Raw genomic sequence first — 17,046 nt, 5'->3', positions numbered from 1 at the left:
TTGCAGAATTGAACCAAGCAGTTAACTAAACACCACAACAAATGAACCAAACATTAACTGAGCACCACATAGCACAATATAACATACTCCTAATAGAAGATCAGAAAGTTTACCAAACCAAGCATGCTTAACAACTTGGAAATATAGCAATTGTATTTGTTTTTCATGTATTTAGTACAGCCAAATTCGATTTATTCCTCACATGGTATACAATAACAGAATGTAGCCACAACAATTGAACATCGCATTGCAGAATTGGACCAAGCAGTTAACTAAACACACAACAAGTGAACCAAGCCACAATAAATGAACCAAGCAGTTAAGTAAACACCAATTGAACAATATAACATACTCCTGATAGAAGATAAGACAGTTAACCAAACCAAGCATGCTTAACAACTTGGAAATATTGCACCCTGAAGAATTGAACGTCACATTTGCAGAACTGAACCAAGAAGTTAATTGAACACCACATTGCACGACATATAGAACATATACACTATAGCAGAAGATTGCATGGTAAAAGTAGATAGCACAATTCACTAGAATTTGTTAAGGAAAGGCAGTAGCTAGCAAACTGAACATGGATCCTTATAGTGAGCTAATAAGACAAGCTACACCTCATTGTCGGAGATATCGATGACGATTGGCTCCTTGAACATGGAATAGGGCGAGGCCTCTACATCATGGGTGCCCTCATTTTAGTGGTGAGTTGCCTGAGCCGCTCCGAGCACCAACCTGCTGGCTCTCTAGATGAGGTAAGCATGTGCACGCTGAGAAAACACCTTGTAGTCTTCGTCGAAGGCACCAACAGTGGGCTCGAGAAAACGCCACGAACTGTCATTTAAAGCATCCAACCGCGTCGCAGCGTTGGCGTGTGAGGCGTCAACGGTGGCCTCGATGGCGAGGTGCTCCTCCAAGATCTGGGGGTCGGCACGAATGGCAGCCATCGCGACCTCATCCACGCGGGCGGCCGCGATTTTCTTCTCTGCTGCTAATTGCTCCTTGAGGTCTTGGCTATACTGCGTGCACCATGGCTTAGGCCGGCACTTATTTGGTGGAGGGGTCGGTGATTTGGGTGGAAGGTAGCGTGCTCGTGCCGGCGGTCGGGGCATGTGAGTTGTGGAAGGAGGAGGAGGATGGGGGTCAGGTGTGGATTACCTGCCTAGATAGGCGAGGCCGAGCAGCGTGAAGGAGGGTCGCCGGCGAGGAGGCAGCGGCGCTGGAAGCAAGGAGTGAAGGTTTCAACTTGGAAAGGAAGGCAGAAAGGGGAGAAATGTGGCTTTTGGTAAGGGGGAGGGGGCGAGGAGGTAGATATTTCCGTGGAAGCCAAAAATTTGGAATCGCTTCAGCCAACAAACTGGCGCGCAAAGTGTTATCAGATACGGTCCCTTATTCAGACAAGGTCCGAAGATATTTTGTGCTGCATCTCACCTGGTTGGTTATAACAAATTGTGCGGGATCTACTTGATTTTTGGTCTTGATTTGAATTACATAATGGGGTCACAGTGTCCATGGATGGTGTTTGAATTGCTAGACCTTTTATCTGCAACGATCATAAAAGAATTGGAATTATTCAGGGTTCGTTTGGACATTTTTATGAATTAAGTGAGTTTTCAATGCATTTATGTGCATAATTAAAATTTGAAATACATGCACATACTCCAGTGCATATAAATTCATTGAAAAATCAAATCTTTGTCCTTGGGTGCATGCTTAGGTCCCAGGCAAGAAATGGGAATGAATTTCAAACACCATGGCACCATTGATTGCCGGCAAAATAGTGAGATGGCTGGTTTTTAAATTCTAGTAAATCCAAAACTCGTCTGAAATTCATGAAACTTGGCATGCTATCATGGAGCAGCATCACCATGCCGTGGTACAAATTTTGTCCCATTTGGGACAAGTTAGGGTATATGCTTCTAAAAAACCGGAGCTTCTCACAACAAGCATGATGGTTTTTGGTAGGGAACGTCCCACCTTTGGGTAGGAAATGATATCCATTGCCTCTTATCACTTTCAAGTTTTTTTCTAGTGTCAACATAGAACAACAGGAGTGTTGTGTGAATTGTTGTTACTTTTCGGGGTTCGTTTGGACATTTTTATGCATTAGTTGAGTTTTCAATGCATTTATGTGCATAATTCAAATTTGAACTACATGCGCATGCTCAAGTGCATATAAATTCGTTGAAAAATCAAATATGTGTCCTTGGGTACATGGTTAGGTCCCATGAAAGAAATGGGAATGAATTTCAAACACCAGGGCACCGTTGATTGCCGACAAAACAATGAGATGCCTAGTTTTTAAATTCTAGTAATCCAAAACTCGTCTGAAATTCATGAAACTTGGCATGCTATCATGGAGCGGCATCAACATGCCGTGGTACAAATTTTGTCCCAATTGGGGCAGGTTTGGGTATATGCTTCTCACAAACCGGAGCTTCTCACAACAAGCATGGTGGTTTTTGGTACGGAATGTCCCACCTTTGGGGACGAAACGATATCCATTGCCTCTTATTGCTTTCAAGTTATTTTCTCATGTCAACATAGTACAACAACAGTGTTGTGTGAATTTTTGTGATTTTTGGGGTTCGTTTGGACATTTTTATGCATTAAGTGAGTTGTCAATGTAGTTATGTGCATAATTCAAATTTGAACTACATGCGCATGCTCCAGTGCATATAAATTCATTGAAAAATCAAATCTGTGTCCTTGGGTGCATCCTTAGGTCCCATGCAAGAAATGGGAATGAATTTCAAACACCAGGGCACCGTTGATTGCCGGCAAAACATTGAGATGACTGGTTTTTAAATTCTAGTAAATCCAAAACTCGTCTGAAATTCATGAAACTTGGCATGCTATCATGGAAGGGCACCCGACATGCTATGGTATTTTTTGTGTCCATTTTGAGAGAAGGCGCACTCGAATAATGACAACCAACAAAGGCATTTAAAAAATAGCTGCCACTTTAATATGCCAAACGTTTGTATAATTCAAACCGTGTGCGTTCGGTTAACCATGCACGTGACGCTATGTGTCTTGGTTTTAGTGGCTATAGGAGGTGCCGTGTGGATAGCTGCTTGACTGAACGGGAGGCATGCGCCCGCAGTCCGGTGCGAGGCTCACCAGGAAGCGTACAAGTTGTTAAACGTAGGATCTGTGCATCTCTTCAACACAAACGGTTCAGATTAAGGTATGCAAATTAAAGCCAGACTTCGGCGCTAAGACAAGAGACACTGCGATTTGTCAAAATATGCAGCTAAAAATCAATATCACCATCTATTTTTTGCATCTAAAATTCAGTAATTAAGCATATATTTCATTCATACTAGTGATTAAGCAGTCGTTCTCACCGGGAAGCGAGACAGCCTTGGACCGTCGCCCGCCTCGCTCCCACTGGTCTATATTAATTGCGCCGCCGAGCGTCCGCACCCCCCATCCTCGCCACACACACAATTCCTCTCTCTCCGCCCGCATCCTCAACGCCGCTCTGAGTCCTCAAAGCCGTCAGTGTACGAGGATGCCGCTGAAGCGCCTCATCGGAGGGAGTGGCCACGCCGGGGCTGCTGAAGCACCGGAGCACGGCATGAATATGGATATAGAGATTCCCGTCCCCCCGACGAGGTGGAGAACGAGGCTGCTAACAAGCGGAGGCGGGTCGAGAAAGAACCGCAAGCGACTCCAGCAGGCCTAGACTTCATGAACAACCTCCCTGATGATATGTTGATATTCATCATATCCCTCCTCCCAATAAGAAATCGGGCGACGACAGGCGCCGTTTCCCGGCGGTGGCGCACCCTATGGCTCCACACCCCTGTCGACCTCCTCCACGCCCACAAGCTCTGCCATGGCTATCGCCAAAGCTTGGATGCATTCTCACAGATCCTCGGCAGTCACCATGGCCCAATCAAAGGCCTTATCGCGGGCAAGTTCCGTTCCAATGGCAAGGAGCGAGCCAAGATTGATGAGTGGTTCCGATCCCGCGCCATAGATCATCTCGAGAAGCTAAGTTATAATGATGGGCATATGAGCTTGCTATCAATGTCCATGCTCCGCTTCGCACCCACGCTGCGCCTTGCCAAGTTCATGAACTGTCATCCCCCCCTTAATGACACGCCTGCTCTTTTTCTACCATGACTGAAGCACCTCGAGCTGGTTGCCGTCCACATCCCAAAGGATGACATGGAGCGCCTGCTCTGCGGCTGTACTGCACTCGAGTTCCTTCATCTTCAAGCGATGAATTGGTCGAGTACCTTGCACATCACCTCTAGGACTCTCCGTACTATTTATGTGTGTTGCTGATGCTGTAACGAGAGATCACAAAAGGTGGACCACAATATGGTCATCCAGGACACACCTTCACTTGAGAGATTACATGTAGTTGATCAACAATGTCCAACAAGAATCAATGTCATTTCTGCACTGAAATTGAAAGTGGTGGGCTACTCGTCTGTCAAATACTACAACTTTTAGGTACAACAGTCACCTTATATACCTCTCCTTCTTGATATCAATGTTATAACTAGTTTTGAAGATGTATGTTCGTCTGTCATCCAGCGATGCTTCACCTAGACTCTGGGCACAGTGAAGGTCTTGGTACTAGAATCCCCAACTAGGACCAAGTTTTCAGTTGCTTGAGATGCTTTCCGTGCCTGAAGAAGATGTATATCGAGGTGATGTTCCTTTCCTATTAAATGTTAACCATAAGGGAGTTCAAATTTTTGCACCTTTTCCCAAGTTTACGATGACTATGTACTACGATTTCTGAAGGAATTTTGGAGGATTTTAGGACATACACCCCCACCCCATATTGGTTGCTTCATTCATATGGTTACAATCGTCCAGAAGCATTTCTCCTTTGGATTCACTTGTACTAGTTTTCTTAGGGAATTTTTCATCCAATCTAACCTCTTGTGAAGAAGGCTATATGTTTCTAGATTGTAATCAAATTAATGCCCATGTAAATCATGACAGATCAAAGATGGCACGTTGGTGCATTTGACAAATCCTACAAACCAAATGGGCATGTAGCACTGTTCAAAATTGCATGTAGGCACTAACACGTTATCTTCTTTTGCAGTGCATATTAGGCCCAGTGGAAGATGTTGATAACGACAATCACATCGAATGCCTAGATCTGCATCTCTCAAATATTACTTTGAACTCCTACGAGGGAGCCCACCGGAGATTACACTCGTCATGTTCTTTCTTGCTAGAGCAAATGTGTTGAGGGTACTGAGGTTGAACACGCATTTAATTAGATAAGATCAATGGTATGATTATCAGAGGCAGCTGGTACTGCGGAATGGAAGTGCCTCCAAAAATGGCAAAGCAATTGGAAGTTATTGTGTCAAACCCATGCATGACTTGTCAGCGGCTGATCCCTTTTCAGAAATGACACAACTTGCAATGTTTGAATTTGGGCGTTGTAATCTTTGAACTTGAACCTTGCAATATTTATGGTATTTGTTGTATTGAACCATTTCTGTTCTGTTGTCTCAATGCAAACTGTTCATCCGGGTGAACCGCATGTCGTACATCGCACACACCTTGATCTGGCCGACCGTTTCTTTTGTGTTGCCTAATCACAAATAGTTCATCCGAGTGAACCGTATGCTATACATCACACACGCCTTCATCAGGCTGCCCGTTTCTTTTGTTCCATCTCATCGCAAACGGTTCATCCGAGTGAACTGTATGTTGTACATCACACACACCCTGATCTGGCTAACCATTTCTTTTGTGTTGCCTAATCACAAACTGTTCATCCAAGTGAACCGTATGGTGTACATCGCACACGCCTTCATCAGGCTACCTGTTTCTTTTGTTCCGCCTCATCGCAAATGGTTCATTGGACTAAACAGTATGCCCTGGATCGCACATGCAACTAAAATCTGAACTATGTTTGATGCATCCTCCATTACAAAAGTTCTGCACCTTTTGACGTTTTTTTACATCCCCATTTGTGATAAATGCATCACACACAGTTTCATGAAAGGGTCTCTGATTGTAGTGTCACGTTAGCAGCATCCTGCAGTAGTGTAGGTTTAATAAATGGAGATGTGCTTTCATTCATGATATCAGTCTATGCAATAAAGAGTGAAAGCTGCCTACAAGGATGAGCTCTTGAGATGGGTTCCTTTTTTGCCTCCTTGAGGCCCCTTGTTTTGTAATCTTCTATTTCTTTCTTTGTTAGGTTAGTTTGATTACCCCTTGTAATCCTCCCTTTGTATTTGTTAATTCCTTTTAATAAAGCTTTTGTTATGCCGTGGGGGTTTTTCCCTATAGTTCCCAGTCAAAAAACGGCACCCTGTAGATGCTCGATCCTTCAATCTCTGGTGGATGCTCCATCTGGGATCGATACTCCCACCACCGCTCCCTCATGATCAGATTCGGTGAATCTGTTTGCTCCATGGACCAGAGGAGTATCGATGCCTTTTCGCTTTGTTGCAGATATTTGGCCATGGATGTCGCCGTCGCCGCTAGTTGGTCCTTGTTGTCAAACCAAGATTGTATCTCCAACATCCTAGCTGTGACGCCCCCGATTTAATCGTACACTAATCATACACGCAAACGTGTACGATCAAGATCAGGGACTCACGGGAAGATATCACAACACAACTCTACAAATAAAATAAGTCATACAAGCATCATATTACAAGCCAGGGGCCTCGAGGGCTCGAATACAAGAGCTCGATCATAGACGAGTCAGCGGAAGCAACAATATCTGAGTACAGACATAAGTTAATCAAGTTTGCCTTAAGAAGGCTAGCACAAACTGGGATACAGATCGAAAGAGGCGCAGGCCTCCTGACTGGGATCCTCCTAACTACTCCTAGTTGTCCTCAGCGGGCATCACGTAGTAGTAGGCACCTCCGATGTAGTAGGAGTCGTCGTCGACGGTGGCGTCTGGATCCTGGGCTCCAACATCTGGTTGCGACAACCAGGAAGAAAGGAAAGGGGGAAAAGAGGGAGAAAGCAACCATGAGTACTCATCCAAAGTACTCGCAAGCAAGGAGCTACACTACATATGTATGCATTGGTATCAACTGGAATAAGGCTATCCTATGTGGACTGAATTACAGAATGCCGGAATAAGAGGGGGATAGCTAGTCCTTTCGAAGACTACGCTTCTGGCAGCCTCCGTCTTGAAGCATGTAGAAGAGAGTAGACTGAAGTCCTCCAAGTATCATCGCATAGCATAATCCTAACCGATGATCCTCCCCTCGTCGCCCTGTGAGAGAGCGATCACCGGTTGTATCTGGCACTTGGAAGGGTGTGTTTTATTAAGTATCCGGTTCTAGTTGTCATAAGGTCAAGGTACAACTCCAAATCGTCCTGTTACCGAAGATCACGACTATTCGAATAGATTAACTTCCCTGCAGGGGTGCACCACATTCCCCAACACGCTCGATCCCATTTGGCCGGACACACTTTCCTGGGTCATGCCCGGCCTCAGAAGATCAACACGTCGCAGCCCCACCTAGGCACAACAGAGAGGTCAGAACGCCGGTCTAAACCTATGCGCACAGGGGTCTGGGCCCATCGCCCTTAGCACACCTGCACATTGCGTACGCGGCCAAAAGCAGACCTAGCCTAGTGGCCTTCCAGTCCAATCCGGCGCGCGCCACTCAGTCACTGACGTCACGAAGGCTTCGGCTGATACCACGACGCCGGGATACCCATAACTACTCCCACGTAGATGGTTAGTGCGTATAGACAAAATGGCCAGACTCAGATCAAATACCCAGATCTCATTAAGCGTGTTAAGTATCCGCGAACGCCGATCAGGGCCAGGCCCACCTCTCTCCTAGGTGGTCGGAACCTGCCCTGTCGCTCCGCCTTAAAGATCCACTCGCGGGTGCTCCTCAAGCCGACCCGTCTTTAGTCACCACATGTATCATGTATAAAGTATATAGTATATACCCGTGATCAACTCCCGAGTGATCACGGCCCGATAGTATAGCATGGCAGACGGACAAGAATGTAGGCCCACAGATGATAAACTGGCATCCTATACTAAGCATTAGGATTGCAGGTAAGGGTAACAACAGTAGTAGCAAGGACAGGCTATGCATCAGTATAGGATTAATGGGAAGCAGTAACATGCTACACTACTCTAACGCAAGTAGTATAGAGAAGAGTAGGCGATATCTGGTGATCAAAGGGGGGGCTTGCCTGGTTGCTCTGGCAAGAGAGAGGGATCGTCAACTCCGTAGTCGTACTGAGTAGCAGCGGCGTCGGTCCCGGTGTCTAGCGAGAGAAGAGGGGGGAGAAACAATAAATATTTAAGCAAATAGATGCATAGCGATGCATGACATGACAAGTATCGGTGCTAGGGGTTCCCTATCGCGGTATGAGGTGATACCGGTGAAGGGGGGAAACATCCGGGAAAGTATCCCCGATGTTTCGCGTTTTCACACAGATGAAACAGAGGGGGAAAGTTGTGTGTTCGCTATACTAGGGATGCGTGGCGGATAAACGGGCTGCGTTTTCAAATTCGTCTCGCCGTTCTAAGCAACTTTCATGTACAAAGTTTTTCCATCCGAGCTACGGTTTATTTTATATTAATTTTAAAAGATTTAAATCATTTTTAGGATTTATTTATTTAATTTAATCAACATTATCCAGAACAGTGCTTGCTGACGTCATCATGACGTCAGCAGTCAACAGAGGTGTTGACTGGTCAACTGACGTGTGGGACCCACTGGTCATTGACTGTTTAGCCTAATAAGTGTTTAACTAAACTAATTACTGTTTAATTAAACTAATTAGTTAGTTAGGTTAATCTAATTATGATTAATTAACTTAATTAATTCCTTAAATAATTAATTAATTAAATTATTATTATCTATTTATTTATTTTATCTATTTTACATATTATTTTTAATTCCTTTTTTTAACAAAACGTTCTGGGGCTGGGGCCATAGCGGGTCGGGCGTGCGGGCGCGGCTGCGGGCGAAGCCGCAGCCCGCCTAGGAGCGAGGCGTAGCAGGAGCTGGGCCGAGGGGCGCGGCTGGTGCAGCCGGCCGGCGGCGGCGGCGGCTGGAGCGGGAAGGCGAGGAGCGGCGCAGGAGGGAGCGGAGCAGGGCAGGGCGGCTGGGACACGGGAGCGCTCCGTGAGCGGGCGCGGCCAGCCGGCGGGCAAGGGCGCGGGCGAGGCCACGCACGAGCGGGCGAGCGCGGGGCTGCAGCGGGGTTGTGCCGGGGCGCACGGGGCGCGGGCAGCGTGCGTGCGGAGGCACGCCGGCCAAGGCGAGGCCACGCCGAGCAGGGACGCGAGTGCGTCGCACACACGGGACGGCGCGGGCGCGCGTGCCGGCGTGGAGCTGCGGGATGAGGGAGCAGCAGGGGAGAGGGAGGGAGCGAGGAGATGAGCGCGGCGGCGGGGCTCACGTTGCCGGTAGGGGAGTGGCAGCGGGGGGTTGAGGAGGAAGGCGGAGACGACGGCGTCGAGGAGGCAGTCCGGCGATGCGGTCCGGGGCGGCGTGGTCTCCAGGCGGCAACGGGTGACGGCGCCGGGCGCCGAGCGAGGGAGAAGGGGATCGGGCTCCTCCCGATCCAGATCCAGCGCGAGGGGGTGGGGGAGAGCGAGTGGGGAGTGGGGGTGGTGCTCCGGTGGGGGGGCGCCGAGGACGGCGACGCGCGTCGGGGCGATGTCGTCGGGGGGGGCGTTCCCCTCGATCCGATCTGGATCGGGGAGGAGGGGGGAGCGACTAGGGGGAAGGGGGCGAGTGGGTGACGGGGTGGGGTTAGGGTTTGGGTCATGGGGGATATGGGGAATGGGGGGATGGCCGGCTGGGCCTTTGCCCAGTTGGGCCGATTGGTGGCCTGGCCGGCTGGGCCGTCTGGCCCAGTGGGGGGATGGTGGCCTTCTCTCCTTTTCTTTTTCTTTTTATCTTGTTTTAGTTTTCTGTTTTCGTTTTATTTATTTTCTTTTATTATCTCTTTCCTATTTAATTCATTTAAAAGTATTTAGGCATTTTATAAAAAGGTGTTTACTTCACCATAATTATCGATGCAATATTAGACATAGCCCGAACATTTTATTTTAATATTTGAAAACTTTTGTCGTTTGACTTATTTAGGATTTAAATTTGAAACGGTTTTGAATTAACCCGAGATTAATTACGGTGACAGAGGCGACATGTCACCATTAACGTGAGATCACTGTAGCATGATTATCCGGGCGTTACAAATCTCCTCCACTACAAGAAATCTCGTCCCGAGATTTAGGAGGTAGAAGGAAACAGTGCAGGGTATTCATCGCGAAGACGATCCTCGCGTTCCCAGGTGGCTTCGTCTTCAAAGTGATTCGACCACTGGACCTTGAGGAACTTGATTGCCTTCTGACGTGTGCGGCGTTCAGCTTGGTCAAGAATGCGGACCGGATGCTCTTTATAAGAGAGGTCCTGTTGCAATTCGAGCACTTCATGATCCACCGCTCGGATTGGATCCTTGAAGCAGCGTCGAAGTTGCGACACATGGAACACATCGTGAACCTGAGAAAGGTTCGGCGGAAGCTCCAGATGATATGCCACCTTCCCACGCCTTTCGAGAATAGTGAAGGGACCGATATAGCGAGGAGCTAGCTTGCCCTTGATCCCGAAGCGGTGAGCACCCTTCATTGGTGTAACTCGAAGATAAGCCTTTTCGCCAGGTTGCTAGACCATGTCTTGGATGACGGTCATACTGACTTTCTGACGTGACTGAGCAGTCTTGAGATTCTCGCGAATAATGCGAACTTGTTCTTCGGCCTGTTGGATAATATCCGGACCGAAGAGTGGACGTTCCCCAGTTACTGACCAGTTCAGAGGGGTTCGACACTTTCGTCCATATAGCACTTCGAAGGGGGACATCTTCAGACTAGCTTGATAGCTATTATTATAAGAGAACTCGGCATATGGAAGAGATTCCTCCCATTTCTTGCCAAATGATATTACACAAGCTCGAAGCATGTCTTCGAGAACTTGGTTGACACGTTCAACCTGTCCTTGCGACTGAGGATGAAATGCAGTACTGAACGACAGATGAGTTCCCATAGCTTCTTGGAAACTCGCCCAAAACCTTGAAGTGAATAAACTGCCACGGTCTGAACTGATAACCAGTGGGATACCGTGAAGTGAAACAATTCTGGCCATGTAGAGAGTAGCAAGCTGACTAGCAGTGATTGTCTCTTTGACCGCCAGAAAATGGGCAACTTTGGAAAGCCGGTCAATGACGACAAGAATAGCATCATTACCTTTCTGAGATTTGGGAAATCCAGTGACGAAGTCCATTTCAACATGGTCCCATTTCCATTCAGGAATAGAGATAGGTTGCAGAGTTCCAGCAGGCCTTTGATGCTCTGCTTTGATTCGGCGACAAACATCACACTCAGCAACATAACGAGCAATGTCCTGCTTCATATTAGACCACCAGAATCTTTGACGAATATCCTGGTACATCTTTGTACTACCAGGATGGATGGACAGAGGCGTATCATGGGCTTCTTGCATAACCCTTTTAGTCTTATCCAGGTTTTTCTTCGAACATGGTACCACTAGGCGGCCTTTGAAATACAAGGCGCCATCGTCGGCGATCGTGAAGAATGAGGGCTTTCCTTTTTTGAGGTCGCGCTTAATCTTGAGGACTTCATCGTCACATTTCTGTATCCATTTGATGGTGTCCACAAGATCTGGTTTCGCAACCAGGGTATTGAGAGAACCCTTGGAAACAACATGGAGGCTCCGTTTGGGGAAATCTTCGGGAGGGGGAGCGAGTGATCCCGGAGGAACAATATGGAGGTTCAGCCTTCTAAATTCTTCGGCAAGCGAGGGCTGAACTTTGTGGACCTGGAGGTGGTTGCAGTAAGACTTGTGGCTCAAGGCATCAGCCATTACATTAGCCTTGCCGGGGGTATATGATATATCCACGTCAAAGTCTGCAACAGTCTCCATCCATCTTTGCTGACGGAGGTTCAGGTCTGGCTGAGTAAACAGATACTTCAGACTTTGGTGATCGGTGAAGATCTCGCAACGATTACCGAGAAGGTAATGTCGCCACTGCTTCAGTGCATGAATGACAGCAGCAAGCTCGAGGTCGTGAACTGGGTAGTTTTCTTCGTGAGGGCGCAGTTGACGAGAGGCATAAGCAATCACTCTGCGCTCTTGCATTAGGACACAGCCTAATCCTTGACGGGAAGCGTCGCAGTAAATGACGAAGTCCTTCTTAGTATCAGGTGGAGCAAGTACGGGGGCAGAAGTCAACTTGTCTTTGAGCGCCTGGAAACTTTCCTGACACTTGTCTGTCCAGTCAAACTTGACACCCTTATGCAACAGATTAGTTAGGGGCCTGGCAATCTTGGAGAAGTTCTCGACGAATCGACGGCAGTAGCTGGCGAGACCGAGGAAACTTCGGACTTGCTTGACGTTCTTCGGAGGAGTCCAATCGAGAATAGCCTGAACTCGTTCAGGGTTGACGGCAATACCATCCATGGAGATGACATGCCCAAGATAGGTTACTTCAGGGAGCCAGAATTCACACTTGGAATACTTAGCATACAGTTGGTGCTCTCGAAGCTTTTCTAGCACAAGACGAAGATGTCCAGCATGTTCTTCCTCGTTCTTGGAAAATACAAGGATATTGTCCAGATAAACCACGACGAACTTGTCGAGGTAATCCATGAATATATAATTCATCAGACGAGAGAAGGTGGCGGGAGCATTCGTTAAGCCGAATGACATGACGGTGTACTCGTATGATCCATACCGAGTCACGAAGGCGGTTTTTGGGATGTCCTCTTCACGAACACGGATCTGGTGGTAACCCAACCTCAAGTCGAGTTTGGAGAACACTGATGAGCCAGCTAGTTGATCATAAAGATCATTGATTCGAGGAAGAGGATATTTATTCTGAATGGTAGCTTGGTTTATAGGACGGTAGTCTTGGACTAATCGGTTTGTCCCATCCCTTTTCTTAACAAAGAGAGAAGGTGCTCCCCAAGGAGAGCAACTTGGGCGAATGAAACCTTTGACAAGAGATTTGTCGATTTCCTCCTTAAGCTCAATGAGTTCATGCGGCGGCATCTTATAGGGTCGTTTAGCTATAGGGGTGGTGCCGGGTTTCAAGTCGATGATGAGTTCGACAGCTCTAGCAGGGGGAATCCCTGGAAGTTCTTCTGGGAAGACATCTTGGAATTCACGAACGACGGGAATGTTTTCAATGCCCTCGAGTGGTGCAGCGTTCAACACATTCAAGGCGTAAAGTCGTGCCTCGGCGTTCTGAACTAGATGAGCTTGGTAAGCTATAATTTCGTCAGAAGGGTGTAGCAGATGGACGACCTTAGTGGCGCAAACTATAGAAGCAGTATGCGCTTTCAACCAATCCATTCCCAGAATGAGGTCGATGTTAGACGACTTCAGGATAATGGGAGAGGCATAGAATTCCAGCCCTTCGATTTCCACGGGGATATCGATGCCAACCAGTGAGGTTTGACATTGTCCCACGGGGGTTTTTACCAATACCGAAGTGTTCATCTCCTCACATTTAACGTCATGCTTGTATGCAAAATCTTCTGACATGAATGAATGCGATGCCCCTGAATCGAATAAAACAGATGCAGGTACTGAGTTTATGAGGAGTGTACCCATCACGGTAGCAGGCTGGTCTTGGGCTTCGTTCAGATCAACATGGTTGGCATGAACGTGACCATAAGACTTGGCATTGTTGTTGCGGGGCTGGTTGTTTCCACGGCCAGTTGCTGGAAGGGCCAGTTGATTCTGTTTCTGGTTGCATTCCCTAGCACGGTGCCCTGGTTGTCCACACCTGAAGCACAAACCATTCTCGGGAGTAGGAACAGGAGCTTGGGGTGGTGGAGCTGGAAGCCTTGGCTGCCTAGTTGGAGCCGTAGGCAGACGAGGTGCAGCATAGGACTGCCTTGGGGCAGGTGCATTCGGCTGGTACATGCTGTTGGGAATCCATATCTTGCGCTTCTGCGAGGACGGGCCCAAAGTTGAGCCCGTGTCACGGCTGCGCCTGTGAGAGCTCTGGTATTCCTGCAGACCAGTTTCGACATTGATGGCTTTGTTCACCAGAGTGGCGAAATCAGCAAAGTCATGCACTAGAAGTGCGAGTTTGATGTCAGCTTGAAGGCCATCCCGGAACTTCTCCTGTCTGCGTGCATCAGTTGCAATGTCCTCTTCAGCATAGCGGGACAAGTCCAGAAACTCCCGCTGATAAGCTTCCACAGTTTTATTGCCTTGGGTGAGGTTGCGGAACTCACGCTTCTTCCGGTCCATAACTCCCTGAGGAATGAAGCGAGCACGGAAGGCAGCTTGGAAGTCTGGCCAGGTGATGATTGTTCCAGCTGCCAGAGTACGCCTGTGGCTGTCCCACCATTGAGCTGCGGGTCCTTTCAGGAAGAAGGAAGCAAAGGTGACATAGCTGGCAGGGGCTACATCAGCAGACTCCATCTCATAGGTGATGTCACGGAGCCAGTCATCAGCATCCAGAGGCTGAGTTGAGCTGCGGTACACAGTTGGGTTCAGGCGCATGAAATCCTGCAGAGTTACTGGGGTTGGCTGCTGGTTCATATTGGGGCGAGGAAACTGAGCTATCATATTCTCCATGAACTGACGATTCATCTCAAGCTGTTGGATCATACCAGTCATGTACTCAGGCGGTGGTGGGGCGTTGCCACCACGACCACGACCACGACCACCTGGTCTAACCATCCTGCTAATATATAACAGGGGTAGTTCAGTATTGAGAAATTTGCAAAGACGAGAATCATTCATGATGAAACATGCACAACGAAAGCAGCACGATAGATACTACATAGTGGTCGGCATTACTTACAAAAGAGATCATGCATGGAGTTCGTTACACAGAGTTTGGTACACAGACTAAGACATCATAGGCGGCACGCAGGCTCGCAGCGAATGCATCTAACACTAACAAGCAAGTCTACATCAGTCCCACGCGGTACTGCGGAGGTAGCTGTAGCCTGAAAGCTGGTAGTGTGGCATCGGGTACACCACGTCGGCAACCTGGGGTCCGCGGGCACTCTGATGCAGAACCTGACGCTCAAGTGGCAGAAGAGGACCAAGTGCGGGAGAGTAGCCTCCCACCTCTGGCCAACCGACACCCTGGGGCATCACGGTCCTGGCTGGGTAGATAGCAGAACGCGACAGCTCACCAGAGCGGACAGAGGGGTGCAACAGCGTCAGAGCACGATACAGGTGCTGACGGGTGGTGTACAACTCGTGGCGAAGAGCTCAGTTAGCTCTATCCAGCCCATCAGCATGCAGAACCAGGTTCTGATGGTAGAAGGGCTCTCGGGTGACAGTGGAGTAGGCAGCAGTGTAGTATCCCACCGCACCAACATCGGATGCGATAGCAATGTGCCTGAAGGGGGAGGTGTCCAACTCCTGATACTCTCCACGAAGATGTGTCAGAGCAGCATAAGCAGCATCATGGACCGCCATGTCGATGGTCACTCCAACACCATGAGCAGTGTGCAGCACGGTAGTGGAGTCATACTCCCGAGAGTAGAGGTGGACGATGGCACGATACTGCTCCTGGTTGAAGTCCTGATACTCCTCATAGACGGTGTACTCAGGGTGCCAGTGATAACCCAGATAGGTCATCATCTCAACCAACACAGCAGGTGATCCTGAGGCACCAATGGCCGTCGTGTGACGCACGACCTGCCTCGTGGGTTCCATCTGAAAACAAAGATGTTTTCACAGGAGTCAAATGACAATGCGGATAATGTTCAGATACTACTCTAAAGAATAACTAGGGCTTATCCAACTTCGGGGTGAACGTGGTCACGGGATCCTAGTGTTAGAGTTAGTAAAATCGTTTAACCCGAGTAGGAGAGAGTTCAGAGTCCCAGAGTAAAGGTCGAGGAGTAAAAGATCCTAGTACCACCCGATGGCGACGTGGGCCCGTAAGGCACACATCCAAGTTAGTAAAAGTTTTTGCAATGTCTAGACTCGACTTCGGCCAAGGGGTGTGGAAGGGGGGTTCCTACAGGCAGTCGGCTCTGATACCAACTTGTGACGCCCCCGATTTAATCATACACTAATCATACACGCAAACGTGTACGATCAAGATCAGGGACTCACGGGAAGATATCACAACACAACTCTACAAATAAAATAAGTCATACAAGCATCATATTACAAGCCAGGGGCCTCGAGGGCTCGAATACAAGAGCTCGATCATAGACGAGTCAGCGGAAGCAACAATAGTAGGAGTGGCGTCTGGATCCTGGGCTCCAACATCTGGTTGCGGCAACCAGGAAGAAAGGAAAGGGGGAAAAGAGGGAGAAAGCAACCGTGAGTACTCATCCAAAGTACTCGCAAGCAAGGAGCTACACTACATATGTATGCATTGGTATCAACTGGAATAAGGCTATCCTATGTGGACTGAATTACAGAATGCCGGAATAAGAGGGGGATAGCTAGTCCTTTCGAAGACTACGCTTCTGGCAGCCTCCGTCTTGCAGCATGTAGAAGAGAGTAGACTGAAGTCCTCCAAGTATCATCGCATAGCATAATCCTAACTGATGATCCTCCCCTCGTCGCCCTGTGAGAGAGCGATCACCGGTTGTATCTGGCACTTGGAAGGGTGTGTTTTATTAAGTATCCGGTTCTAGTTGTCATAAGGTCAAGGTACAACTCCAAATCGTCCTGTTACCGCAGATCACGGCTATTCGAATAGATTAACTTCCCTGCAGGGGTGCACCACATTCCCCAACACGCTCGATCCCATTTGGCCGGACACACTTTCCTGGGTCATGCCCGGCCTCGGAAGATCAACACGTCGCAGCCCCACCTAGGCACAACAGAGAGGTCAGCACGCCGGTCTAAACCTATGCGCACAGGGGTCTAGGCCCATCGCCCTTAGCACACCTGCACGTTGCGCACGCGGCCGAAAGCAGACCTAGCCTAGTGGCCTTCCAGTCCAATCCGGCGCGCGCCACTCAGTCGCTGACGTCATGAAGGCTTCGGCTGATACCACGACGCCGGGATACCCATAACTACTCCCACGTAGATG

This window comes from Triticum urartu, chromosome 4A, assembly GCF_056163025.1.
Source record: "Triticum urartu cultivar PI428250 chromosome 4A, HENAU_Tu73, whole genome shotgun sequence".
Lineage (NCBI taxonomy): Eukaryota > Viridiplantae > Streptophyta > Magnoliopsida > Poales > Poaceae > Triticum > Triticum urartu.
This window is presented reverse-complemented; position numbering follows the sequence as displayed.